Here is a 14,904-nt window from a genome sequence, read left to right on the forward strand (position 1 = left end):
TGATACACATACCTGCTACCTGGCCCCAGGCTGTGGAGCTGCTTTGCAGAGGCTACTGTAGCTCCGTGACTTGAAAGTTGAAGCAACAGTGGATTCTGATGATCATGCAGCTCCACACTTAATTCAGCTTCTCCTATGTGCTGTGAAATGTCACTATTACAAGAGCTAGGGAATTCTGTGTCACAGAAATGAGGGCTGGATTTGCTCCTTAATTACCTGGTGGGTCTCATCATGCTTTTTAGAAATGAATGTGATTTTGCTCTTGTCTTTAATGGAAGCAGAATTGGACTCATAGTGTATATTAACAACTCACCCAGGAAACAGTGAGAAGGACTAGACACATTCCAAATGGGATTTGACACATAGGCTGCAGTTTTATTAAAATACATCATCAGAAACATGGGTACAAGACCCATAGTTCTTATAGAAAGGAGCAGGTACATCTGATCACTTGCCCACAGAAACATAACCAAATTTACTTCTGGGATCCCTAAAACCAGCTAAATCTACCCACATAAACCAGGTCAGCTGGCTCAAATCACAAACCTGCAAAACACTCTTCTTGTAGAAGAGGTCCATGGAGTTGCTACTGGGCTAAATTTCACAATTTCCACCAGGGGATGTCATTGACCCCCTGTCCCCCACCCCCTTGCTCTGAGTGACTTCAAATGTCTCCTATTTTCCCCATCACCAGACACAGACAAACAACACTCCCCTCCAATTTATCAGCCAGATGGCTTAGAATTTGCCCCTGTCAATACTATTGACACCAAAAATGAGAGGATGGAGAATTAGGTAAAATGGCCATATTAAGTCCAACGACAAGTTACACTTCCTGAAATGGGTGTTGGAGGTGGGGATAGGGAGAGGAGCAGGACTAAGGTGTGCAAGCAGCTAGGAGTCAGAATGATACATACCTCTTCACAGCCTAAATGGGACAGGACCTCTGGCCAATCAAAGAGACCATTAGGGCCATAAGAATCGCCTATCCCATGGCCCAACACAAGCCAAGACTAGTTAAGCAAGGCATTTGGATTATGAAAGGCACTGCTCCCACCACACCAGGCAGGGGAAAAAACCAAATAAACATTCTCACCCTACTTAAAAAGCTGCAATATTGCAAATGTGCAACCATTTGGATATTTCCAATTACAATAAAATTGATTTTTAACTTGGCTAATGAAAAACGTGACAGACAGATACTTCTCAGTGTCTTCCCATTAACATTACCACTTGCAGAGGTGTACAAACCAAAATGTTTCTCTGTTCCTTCAGCGGAGCAAACATTGAAATTCAGGGCCCTGCAGGGTGGTTTCCATTTAGATGGCACAGGCAGGGTATTTTTTTAGTGTAAATGTAACATGTAAATTGTTGGTCTAAAAAAATATGGCGTGTAAATTGGCTATTACTGCTCAAGAAAGATCTTGGAGTCATTGTGGATAGTTCTCTGAAAACATCCACTCAATGTGCAGCAGCAGTCAAAAAAGCAAACTGAATGTTGGGAATCATTAAGAAAGGGATAGATAATAAGACAGAAAATATCATATTGCCTCTCTATAAATCCATCGTATGCCCACATCTTGAATGCTGCATGTAGATGTGGTCACCCCATCTCAAAAAAGATATATTGGAATTGGAAAAGGTTCAGAAAAAGGCAACAAAAATGATTAGGGGTATGGAACGGCTGTCATATCAGGAAAGATTAATAAGACTGGGACTTTTCAGCTTGGAAAAGAGACGACCAGGGGAGCAGGGGGAATATGATTGAGGTCTATGAAATCATGACTGGTGTGGAGAAAGTAAATAAGGAAGTGTTATTTACTCCTTCTCAGAACACAAGAACTAGGGGTCACCAAATGAAATGAATAGGCAGCAGGTTTAAAAACAAACAAAAGGAAGTATTTCTTCACAAAACGCACAGCCAACCTGTGGCACTCTTTGCCAGAGGATGTTGTGAAGGCTATAAGAGGGTTTAAAAAAAACAAACACCAAAAAAACAAAAAACAAAAAAACACAAACTAGGTAAGTTCATGGATGGTAGGTCCATCAATGACTATTAGCCAGGATGGGCAGGGATGGTGTCCCTAGCCTCTGTTTGCCAGAAGCTGGGAATGGGTGACGGGGGATGGATCAGTTGATGATTACCTGTCTGTTAATTCCCACTGGTGCACCTGGCATTGGCCACTGTTGGAAAACAGGATACTGGGCTAGTTGGACCTTTGGTCTGACCCAGTATGGCCATTCTTATGTATGCACATCCTGTTTCTCTGAATAGCAAAAGGAAGAAAACAGCACACAGGCTGTACATACACACAGAAAACTTAAACTACACTATTATTTTGAAATGACAATGAAAGGGTGAGCAAGACCAATGGAATTCAAGACTTCTGAACTATTTTCATATTGAAAAGTGTCACGAAACATTTGTGTTCATGGCCATTGAATATGCTGTAGTTGCACTGTAATTTGCAGTGTTGTCACACTTTTTACAGCATGGAGCTCACTTTTTGTAGAATCTTCAGGCCAGGCACCTCTGCCTTTTCAAATAAAAAAACATCTCTCTTGCTTCTGTTTCTTTCCAGGGACCCACACAGGCTCACAACAAAAGGCAGACTCTGCTGACTGTTCACACAACAATTTTGTCCCAGTCCCTAGTACGGTTGCCAATTCTGGTTGGATGTATTCCTCGAGGTTTCATCAGATGACATAATATTTAATTAAAGATTAATCTTTAATTTCTGGAGACTCCAGGGCAATCCTGAAGGGTTGGCAACCCTAGGCCCCAGCCCTTGAAGGTTGAGATGTAGAACACCCAGTTAGCTCCACTGAACACAAGCCCATTTCACTGTCTATAGCTGTTTTTACTAAACAAAGTAACTTCAGTGCATCCACTTACAAGGTCTGAGCTTGCCTTTCCTCTCCCCCCCCCCCCCGAGGTCCTAATGGCAGGCCATTAATATCTCTTTCATAACAGTATGTCCTGCACACTGTTTAACTACAACTTACGGGGTTCCCACCATCCCCTACTTATCACAGTTAACGTATTACTGTGGTATTTAAACACTATACAAGCCATGAAACTGTAGTGTATTAATTAATGTTTTTATTATTTGTATTGTAATAGCACCTAAAACCTTTATTTGGTGTTGGGGCTTCATTGTGCTAGGTAATTTACAGACATGCAGTAAGAAACAAAGACCTTACAGTATATATAGACAAGACAGAAAAGTTGGGAGAAAGAACTAATTATTATTCCCATTGTACAGATAAGGAGCTGAGTCACAGAGGGTGCATCTACACTGTAAAAAGGCCCTCATGGCACTGAGTCTCAGAGCCTGGGTCTACAGATTCAGGCTTGCACTACAATACCCTTTTTACTGTTAAAGAACCAAAAAAAAACTGCAGAACATGTTTAAAAACTGGGAACTTTCTTAGTGCAATCACAAAATATCCTTTCTGAACTGAATAAATGATGCTTCATAGCAAATACTGGTAGCATTAAAAGGAGATCTTTTCAGTGGAAAGAAAGTGCATTATTAGAAGGCATCACATTATTGGAGAGATGTGTAGCAAAGGAAAAATGTATGTAAACTCCAGTGTCAGGAAGCCTTGAGATGCCAGAATACAACAGATGCTAAAAGGTATAGTTGCCTTCCAACTAATAGTAACTGGATCTGAAAATCCCACTATAATATTACCACTAGCGTATTGTTAATTATTAAGTTTCCCAAAAGAACAAAAAGTAACATTTGGAGGTCTATTCTGGTATACCATGACAGTGAGTGTAAACATACATAATAATTAAGGGTTCAATTGTGAGACTTAGACAAAGATTATAGTAAAACATGGTGCAGGTCCATGCCACCTAAGAGAAAGAACTGGAGGGCTGAATGCCTCCTGAAGCTCCAGGCATGTAGATGTGCCTGTCCGCTCAGATGCTCCCTGTGGGGACAGTTTACACCACTCCATTAGGCTAGCTGGGTCCATTGTTTAGGGAGCACAGAACCATGGCCCTGCCCTTAGTCCGGCACCCACAGGGGAATAAAGAAGGACTGAATTTCTGGCTGACAGTTATGTGAGAGAAGGCAAGAAAAAGGCAGGATCTAGCTCTTTATGAAGGTGTGTGTGTGGGGGGGGTATATGTAGTCTTGTGGTTCAATCAATGGTTCACTTTATTTCTCAGCTCTGCCACAGACTTCCTGTGTGGTTTTTGAACAAGACATCTGGTCTCTCTGTGCCCTCAGTTCCCCAGCTGTAATGTGAGCCTTCTACCATGTTGGGTTGGCACGAAAAAGGGAGTTTAATTTTCTAGGGGTTCCTTCTGAAAACTTAAATAACATCAGTTTAAGCCCCTCTCAGAAACCTGGGAAACAATATATAGTACCCTGGGCACCCTTGATAAGCAATACTTCCCCCCCCCCCCTCACAAGCATTGAGTGCAGGGGTTTAAAAGAAGGAGCATTTTCGGATCGGGGTGGAACAACAGAACACACTTGGGAAAACTAGCAATTAATAAGTTAAGACCCCCGTCCCCCCAGGGTGTCCTAGCAATAGTCCTTACCTCAGGCTGACTCTTGCAGCTGTGAGTGTCTAATGCTTCTAACTATTTCCCTCCTTCCCAGCTCACAGTGTTGTCATCCAGGGTTGGTGGAGTCCAGGAATTCTGGCAAGTCAGGCTCCAGGCCCTAAAGGAAGTGCTGCCTGGGCTGCTGTGGGAGCTCTACCACCTGATGTCATTTCAGTTTTGATTGCTGTGTTGGGAAGCCCACACTGGAGTCCCTCAGGTCGGCTGCTGCTCTCTGTAGCTTCAGCCCAAGCCACCTCAGAGCCTCATCTGTACGGTCTGCTAACTCTGTTCCATCTGCTGCCTTGAAACCCCCTCAGCTCAGCTCTGTCCACTGCCTCAAGGCCACCTACTGTATTTAAAATGCCTCTTTGCTGAGACTTCAGAGAGGGATTAGTAGCATATAGGTCCCTTGACAGAGTCTACCAGGGACAGTCTGCTAGCAGGATATAGGAGACAGTCTTTTTTACTTATTCATGCTTTTTCCAGGCACTGCTACAGAACTGTGTCAGGCAGCAGTCTTTGTCAGGGTGACCTCTTCACTCCAGGCACATCGTCTGTCACTTAATGTCCCAACAGGGCCAATAGCATTTTATTGCTCCCAAACACAAAACCTAACTATTTTTAACCAAAATGCCCCAGATTGTCGCATAATTGCAATGCAAATGAGGCCTGGTTCACTGAGACATCCCCTCTTACTCACCAACAGATGCTGTCAGAGACTACCTCCCCCATGAAGCCTCTGACCATTTCGGGTTCTCAGGTAGCTGTGGCCAGCTCCTCTCCCTGTTCACCAATAAGGGTCAATAACAAGCTCCTTACTTTCAAGGGCTTTGGGATTTACAGTAAAAGGCCTTGCCTGTTTTGTCTATACAAACACTGCAACATTTTTGGGAAAGGGCTGTCTTACTATGTATTTATACAGTGCTCAGCACAATTGATTCCTAATCTTGGTTAAGGCCTCTAGACATTACTATAACAAATAATATTAAATAATAGACAACATAAGACATATAAAGGAACGTTTAAAAGTGAAGAATTCAAACAGCAGTAAAAAAATGCCAAGAACCCAATTGGAAACCAACCAAACCTAAATATGAGCCTATTTAAAATGTTCAAACTATATTATAAGAAATTTAAAGGGATAGCTCAGTGGTTTGAGCATTGGCCTGCTAAACCCAGAGTTGCAAGTTCAATCCTTATGGGGGCCATTTAGGGATCTAGGGCAAAATCAGTGCTTAGTCCTGCTAGTAAGGGCAGGGGGCTGGACTCAATGACCTTTTGAGGTCCCTTCCAGTTCTAGGAGATAGGTATATCTCCAATTTTTTTTTAATTGGTTGCATCTAAATGAGACAATTAAGTATGAAACAAAATGGCAAAATGTGTGAAGGGGAAGGAAATTGGAGAGAAGGTACAGCAAGATGCTAGCCCACCACTGTGATTTTAGAAGGAATATTTTACTCACAGAATTAAAGCGCTAGCAGTAACTTCAGGAAAGACGCACATTCAGCAGATTTTCTTTTTTTATTCATTGCTTGGTCAGTTGAAGACCTGAAGGCAATAAATTCCACTTGTACTTAACTGAGTGGTGATAAATAGTTTGGAAATCATTGTGCCCCCAGTTCTGCTTGAGGCATTTGCATTTAGATGTTTCAAGTTTGCAGCAGAATAAATTTGCTCTGTGTTGAGACAGTGACATCATCACGAGGACAGACAAAAACCTTTTTCCACAAATAGGCAAAAGTGGATTTCCTGAGAACTGTGCATTCAACAGTAGAACTAGTAATTAATCTTCATTTTAATTTCATTATTACCATATCTTTCAATTTACAGTTTCCTACATGAGGACATGGCATGAGATGAACTTTGCACAACAACTATGAAAATGTGAAGGCTTTCTGATTGGATTAATTGCAAAGAAGTCTTTCTAAAATAAACATTTCCTTCTTGAAATGAGGATGTGTCCTAAATTGAACATATGCTTCCCGATTCAAATGGAGTAGTCAGCAGCTAACAGTAAAATAATTTACAGAGCAAATATGAATTACAATGCAATTAACCAGGAAAAATAAAGCATGAGCAGTTTGTATATTTATTAGATATATAATGAGAATACATTACAGCAGTGTAATATAAAATTTAACTGACTTTTTTTTTATTATGGAGAGGCAGTCATATCTCCATAGCAAAAGGTTGTAACAAGGCTTTATTTATAAGTAAGATTTTAGTCATTTGCCTTTACTCTCTCTATTTTTAAAAAAATATTCATCTGTGAGCAGATGAAAAAAAGATTTCCTAATTTGTGATGAATTGGACAAGCTGCTTCTAATATATGAGTGTAATTATCTGGGAACCAACACATGGTGCTCTTTCAGGGAACCTGCTAATACTGGGTTATATGAATAAGTGTTACAGGGTGAGTGATAGTTACTGCTATGTTTAAGACCATGAGGAAATCAATTTTACATTTGTTGCATGGTGAATAAGGCAAGGGGCCACACATTGAATAATGAAGATAAAAATAAATGTTGAACAGCTACCTCATTTAAGGCCTGATCCCATGACATAGTAATCAGTGGATGTCTTTCACTGGCTTCCAAGAGATTTGGATCAGGTTTTGGGTGAGCATCCTGTACATTGAATGAGGCAAGGGTACCGTAGAAGAAAACATATGATCATGTAATTATGCATATATACTAGGAGGTTGTTGCCAAGACAACCATATTTCTGGTAATTGACTTTGAATACTTAATAACATTCTTTTAACATAGGTATAGATCTACTGCCTACAATTTAAGACATTATTCTAGTCAGAAAGACGCAGGCAGAGAATAGCTTATTAAAACTGTAATTCACTTACAAAAAAAGAGAGAGAACTTTTCAGTAACATTATATCTCAAATGTGGCTTCTCAATTCTATGTTTCTTGGGGTTGTGGAAATTCAATGGAAAGCACTCATGGTGTTGCTTCTGCTAGATACTTTCTTAGTAGTTTCAGGAGGCAGTGCTTAAGAATAATAGTCTAGTTCATCAGCCCTGTCAAATCAAGAAGCACAAAGAAGGCTTGAAACTATTTAAATGGCCAGATGTAGGTTCTCCATGTCTAGAGGAATCTTCCAGTAGTGTCAGTTCAGTACTATGCTCCATCCTAGCCCCCTGGTTGCAGGGCATGGCTGAGGAACTTGACCATACCATCCTTTTGCTCCATTGATCCACAGGCTGCTGGAATGGTGCAATTTAGAGCAGCTCAAAGATCAAGAAGTCACAAAAGAGGCTTAAGTCCACCTTTATGCCGCCACTGGACACTGAAGAGCCTGTCTTGAGGAAATGTTGGGGAAGTTTTTGCCAGTTTTGCCCTTATGGAAAGTAATCCTGTGTTTTTATCTCTTCTTTCATAATTGGGATTTATTGAACTTGCCCGATGCTCAGAAGCCCCAAAATAAAAGCACTTTAAGGCCAATTGTTTAAAATTCTACTTGAGCAAGGTGGGATGCATGGTGAGCACTGAGGACACTACTTCTACCTGTGGTGGGGGGAACTAAACTTTGATTTCAAAATAAAATATGGCCCAGGGTTCATTTTCTGCACTTGGAATGGTGCTGGCAAGCTCAGTTACAGGATTGGGACCCAAGGTTGGTGATTTACTCACCACAGAACCAGTGTTGATGAGTTCATCAGTGTTGTAGTCACTATTTGTGGGAAGATAAGGTAGGGAAGGACTGCCTGCTTCCTAGAAATTCCAATTTGCCTTCTGGTTGATATTTTTTTGCATAAACTCTATCATATCCCCTCATCTCTTTTCCATGCTGAAAAGTGACAATCTTTCTAAGCTCTTCTCATGTGGAAGCTGTTCCATATTCTTAGTCATATTTTGTTTCCCTTCTCTGTACCGTTTCTATTAGTAATGTATCTTTTTTTGAGATGGGACAATCAGAACTGCACTCAGTATTCAGAGTATGAGTGTAGCATGGATTTATACAGAGGCATTATGATATTTACTGTCTTATTATCTATCCCTTTCCTAATGGTTCCTAACATTCTGTTAGCCTTTTTTTAATTGCTGCTGCACATTGAGCGGATGTTTTCAGAGAAGCATCCAAAATGACTCAAGATCTCTTTCTTGAGTGGTAACAGCTAATTCAGCCCCGTCATATTGTATGTGTAGTTGTGATTGTTACTTATCCACGAGAGGACCTTCTGTCTTATTCCATGACAGCTTACTTTGCTTAAGAGACTTTGGTAGGGCACCTTGTCAAAGGCTTTCTGAAAATCCAAGTACTCTGTATCCACTGGGTCAACTTGTCCATGTGTTTGCTGACCCCCTTAAAGATTGCTGAGGCGTGATTTCCCTTTACAAAAGCCGTGTTGACTCTTCCCCAACAAACTGCATTCATCTATGTATCTGATAATTCTGTTCTTCACTATAGTTCTAAACAATTTGCTGGGTACTAAAGTGAGGGTTATTGGCCTATAATTGCCAGGTTCACCTCTGGAGCCTTCTATAAAAAAATGGCATTATCTGGTACGGAAGATCATTAAAGTGATTAGATTACACACCCTAGTTAGTAGTTCTGTAATTTCATATATGAGTTCCTTCAGAACTCTTGAGCGAAAACCATCTAGTCCTGGTGACTTATAACTGTTTAAAGTATCACTTTCTTCCAAAACCTCCTCTATTCACACCTCAATCTGGGACAGTCCCTCAGATTTGTCATCTGAATAGCTACATTTGATGTTATGCTTTCCTTCACATATAGTGCCACTTCTACACCAGTGCAACCTACTCTGTCATTTCTATGCTGCCTATTATATCAATATCCTCATTTAATTCCAGGCACTCAAGTGCACCCATCTTAGCACTTATAAAATTTGTCAATATTTAGTTGTCTGCCTTCATGTGATGTGATTGAACAGAACTCTTTTTCATTTGACTGTTTCTCTTCAGTTCCTACCTGTAATTTATCAACTTCTATCCTCTTCTGTTTACTAGGATATAGAGAATCCCTGTTAATAGATCCTCCCATAAGGGATGTCTCTGTCCAAACCATATGTTCTTCCACATCTGTCGGCTTCTCCCCAGCTCTTATTTTAAAAGCTCATCTATGACCTTTTTAATGTTGCATGCCAGCAATCTCATTCCATTTTGGTTTAGGAAGTGCCCATACTTCTTGTATAGGCTCCTCCTTTCCCTAAAGGTTCCCCAATTCCTTATGAACCTAGAACCCCCGCTCTCTGCACCATCATCTCATCCACACATTCAGACCGTGCAGTTCTGCCTGTCTAACTGACCCTAAATGTGGAACTGGAAGCATTTCAGAGAATGCTGCTATGGAGGTCCTGGACTTTACTGTCTTACCTAGCAGCCTAAATTTGTCCTCCGGGACCTCTCTCCTACCTTTCCCTATGTCACTGGTACCTACATGTACCACAACCATTGGCTCCTCCACAGCACTGCAAATAAGTTTGTCTAGATGTCCCAAGAGATCTGTAACCTTCAGACCTGGCAGGCAATTCACTATGTGGTTCTCCTGGTCATCACAATCCCAACTATCTATATTTATAATTAAACCCCCATTACTATTACCTGTCTCTTCCTAATAACTGAGGTTTCCTCCCCTAGAGGGGTATCCTCAGCGGAAGAGGATACCATGATATCATCTGGAAGGAAGGCCCCAACTATGGAATTGTTTCCTTCCACTCCAATTTGAGGTTCTTCTTCCCCAACACTTTCATCCTCCTCAACAGCACAAAGGTTGTCATACAGGGGAGTGGGGCCACTCTATTGTGTCTATGTACCTCTGTCTCCCTTAGCTCCTCCAGGTCAGCCACTCTGACCTCAAGAGCCCATACTTGGTCTTTGAGGGCCATGAGCTGCTTGCACCAAGGGCACACATACGCTGGCAATTGTACATGGATTTTGTTATGGAAGTAGGATTAGGCCTATTATTTCTGAATAGAACCATCTACTCAAGTGGCCAAGAGCTATTTTAGAAGACCCTGGGATTCAGAGTGATATTTTCTCCTTCCTCATTTCTTTAATCTCTCCTCTCCCTCCCTGTAATCACGTTATCTAATGCAAATCTGAGTTTAGCCATAATCTCCTCTTTAATATGTATGTTTTGGTCTCCAAGGAATGATGCAGTTTAGGGATGAACCTAGCTAGTTAAAATGATAAACAGCTAGGCAGATGAAAAGACCTGAATGAAATAGTTGTCTTTTCTTTAAATTAAGGTAGCTGGTCCCTGATCAGGGACCCAATACAAAGCCTCTTAAAGTCAATGGGATCCTTTTTTGTTGCCTTAAAAGGGAGTAGAATTGGGCCTCAAGAACATAATAATCTGGATCTAATTATTTTTCTGAGTCCATTTCCTGTAATCATTTCATGCACCTACCCTGAAAACAACTCTGAAATGTTTGCTGATATGAATCTATTTGGCCACAATTTCATTTTAGGACTTTCAATGTAAATTATCAAATGTGAGTAGAAACTATCTTCAATAAAGCGCTGTCCATCTTCCCACATCTTGAAATCTATCACTGTCCATATATTTCCATATCTTTTCCAGAGCGGATGCAAAATCTTTCACTTTACTATATTCTGGCTCTATAAGTGAAGTTCTTGTTAATCCACTAGTCTTATTTTCTTAGAAGTCTAGAACAGAATGATTCAAATATCATATAAATGTCATTAGATTTCACAAAGGATTTATACTGGGATATTGACAAAACACTTGGATCTACTGATATTAGGGATCAAATCCTCTGGTCAGATATTGTCCATCTCACTTCCATCAGTGACTGACAAAATTTATCTTCTGGCCCATCTACATACAAGATTTTAGGTAGCATGCTCTTCATCATGCCAACAAGTTACTTAGCTATGCTTTCATCTCTTAGGCTTCTGGTAGTTTCTTACAACAGAGCAGTCCTTTGTGGCACATAAGAATTTTGGCTCTCAGTTTCTTTAAGAAAAGTAAGTCTCTAGCCTTGCTCCTTGCAAAGATAGACTGCAAAAAGTAAATCCGTGCCAACTGACTGCTATGACTGAAATTACAACACAGCTGAAATCCACTCATATAGCTGGTACTAGAGGGATCCTCACTATCCCACTTGATGGATACATAATTTTATACAAAATGAGACATAGAACAATCAGGGTTTATCCCAAAGAATCCTCAGACTAACCATCCCCCAAATCCTTGGGTCATCTTTGTGTATAGTGGTGTGATCATCATGGATAGAAATTGGGTACATGTGGAGGAGGAAGTAGAAAAAAAAATGATTCACTAACAGATACAAGTATGTCTTTGTGTTGTCTATTTCTTTTGCCAAAAATTGTATATTTATTTGTGATTCAAATTGTTTCCTGTAATGCCGTGTAAGATGGGACAGATCCTAACCAGGACCAAATATAAGCTATCTACTTAGGGCATGATCTTGCACCCACTGAAGTCACTGGAAGAGATCAAGCACTTGCAGAGGACTTAACCAGGGCTGAGGATCTGGCATGCAGAGTCAAAAGTCACCCCTCTTAGGGACTGGTTCATTACCAAAAATGTAATCCCAAAATAACTCCACATAACTCCCCAACATAAGCCTTCTCCCCGGCTTGATTGATCCTTGTTCAGCTGAAATGTTCTTGTTTAGTCCCTAGAACTCAGATGACCTTCAGGCAAAGTATTCTTGGTGGAGAACCATGTGCTTGCTTGCAACTTGCTAGTTGCTCACTAGAGGCATTAGTTTTCTGCACTTTGGGATGCAGTACAAGTCCAACCTCCTTATCCAAATGCTAACTTTAATAGGGATAATTGGGTGGGTAATGTATCAAATGGATTTTCTATGAATGATAGTGGTTTTAAGCAGAGGCAAGTCAGGTGGAAGGGACAGTTTAAATCATTTATGAATCCTTCCTCCCCAGCTTGTGGTAATCAGGTTCCCACCCCCTTTTGCAGTGAAAGATTTATAGCTGGAATGCACATAATGCACCATGAGAATGCACCAGTGGCTGGTGACCCAGGCCCACCCTCTACTCCGGGTTCCAGCCCAGAGACCCCTATAGATAGCAGCCATCCATAGTGACCCTTTAAATAAACTGTGTTACTGCTCTAATTCCCTGGGCTACTTCCCCATGACCCCTGCACATTCTTCACCCTTAGCTCAGGGCCTTCTCCTTGTGGAGTCCCAGCAGCTAGCCTGGAGCACCATCCACTCATATCCACCTCTCGCAAGAAACTGTTCAGTGTGGCCCTGCAGCTCTTCTTACACTAGCCTGCTGGTCCCTGACTGGCTGCTTCCTACACAGCTGCTCTATGCAGCTCGGAGAACCTCTGTCCTGCCCTTTTCTGGGGTGAGGTGTGGCAGGGCCACAAGACCTCCAGCAGGGGGCCTCAGGACCTAGTCCACTCCGTCACAGGAAGTGTTATTTACTCCTTCACATAACACAAGAACCAGGGGTCAGCCAATGAAATTAATAGGCAGCAAGTTTAAAACAACAAAAGTAAGTACTTCTTCACACAACACACAACCAGCCCATAGAATTCATTGCCAGGGATATTGTGAATGCCCAAAAGTATAACTGGGTTAAAAAAAATTAGGTAAGTTCATGGAGGATTGGTCCATTGATGGCTATTAGCCAAGATGGTCAGGGATGCAACCCCATGCTCTGGGTGTCCCCAAACCTCTGCCTGCCAGATGATGGGACTGGACAACAAGGGATGGATCACATATCAATTACCCTGTTCTGTTCATTCCCACTGAAGCATCTGGCATTGGCCTCTGTCAGAAGACAGGATACTGGGCTAGGTGGGCCATTGGTCTGACCCAGTATGGCCATTCTACTGGTCTTATGTTCACATTGATTTCAATGGGAGCAGGAGCAGGTCTAAGAATGTGTTGAGTGCTATGTAGTGAAGAATCACACAATTGCTTGAATTTCCTAAACAAACTACTTACTGTTAATCATTCACAGAAAAGAAGTTACAAAAATGAGAGATGGAATTAGGAATCTAACCAACTTTTACTCAGTTCTCCCACTATGCTCTTTTGCACCCTGTCTCCACACTAACTAATTAAATGCAGCTGCAAGCTTGAATATTGTTCCATCTTTTGAATATTCTCATGCATGTTTAGCTGACAGTAACACAGAAAGCCCCTTGCGTTATAATTAACCCCTGTAAAGAATAGCTTCCCCAGGTTAAACACGTACAAATCATCAATTTTTCTTTTCCCCAAATTAAGCCTCTCCGTTTATTTCCCCCCTTTCTCCCTTGTTATCAATAGAGCCATTTAGGGTTTTATGATACTTTTAGGCAAAATTTTGAACAATTCCTCCTAATTCAGAACAGTGGGCCAGATCCTCAGCTGGTTTAAATTAGTGTAGCTCCATTGACTTCATCCTGGCTTCAGTGACTGCAGTAGAGCTACATCAGCTAAGTAGCTGGCCCAGAGACTATATCCTATGGAGACTTCGATGCAGCCTTAACATCTGGTCAAAGCTATCTACGTTGTCCAACTGGAAACATATCTTCAATATCAGGGTAAGGCAAAAGTGTTGTTTCAAAAGTTTCCCTCACATATAATATTTCCAAATTTTCAGCATGACATTTTATCCTTGACACAATATAACTGATTTACATGTCTCCTAATCTCTTGACCACTTGCAATCACACCATATGTCAGTGAACACAGTACCTATTTGATTACAACTTTATTCCACTTTCTCTTCTCTCCTTCCCTCTTATCTCTGGCTAACACCTGTGTAGGAGAGACTACATTTCATTTTTATTAATTTGCTTTCATGTTCTTTTATTTGTTTAGCTTGTATTTTTCTTACAAATATTTTGCTATTTGGGGTCTTAGCTCTTGACAAAGAATCTAATTCTAAGAGATCAAAGCAGCTCATTTTGGCTTTTCTGCCTTATTAGAAGAACAGCATATGAAAAAAAGAAAATATTTTGCAAACATTGGTTCATCCCTATGTCTGAATGTTTGTCTCTCTCTTTTACTTTTTTCAGTGGTTCCGCCAAGTCCTCTCCCAGCCTGTTTGATGCAGGATAGTAAACAGCTGATATGTTTTACGAGTATGTTTTATATCATTTTTCTTTAACAATGTGTGAAAATCTTTAAATGTGAATTGCGGACCAATGCCTGATATGACTTTGGCGGCTGCCTGAGTGCAGTAAACACATTTCTTAAGAATTTGCTGGCATATTATCTAAAGCTGTTGCATCTAGACACCTTGAACATGAGTCAGCTAATAAGAGGAATATTTGCCCACTGTCCTCTGCAGTGTCAGAATCCATTGTCTGACATGGGTTTTGACTGAGACCATTTCCGTGAGTA

The sequence above is a fragment of the Mauremys reevesii genome, linkage group 3 (genome assembly GCF_016161935.1).
Source record: "Mauremys reevesii isolate NIE-2019 linkage group 3, ASM1616193v1, whole genome shotgun sequence".
Lineage (NCBI taxonomy): Eukaryota > Metazoa > Chordata > Testudines > Geoemydidae > Mauremys > Mauremys reevesii.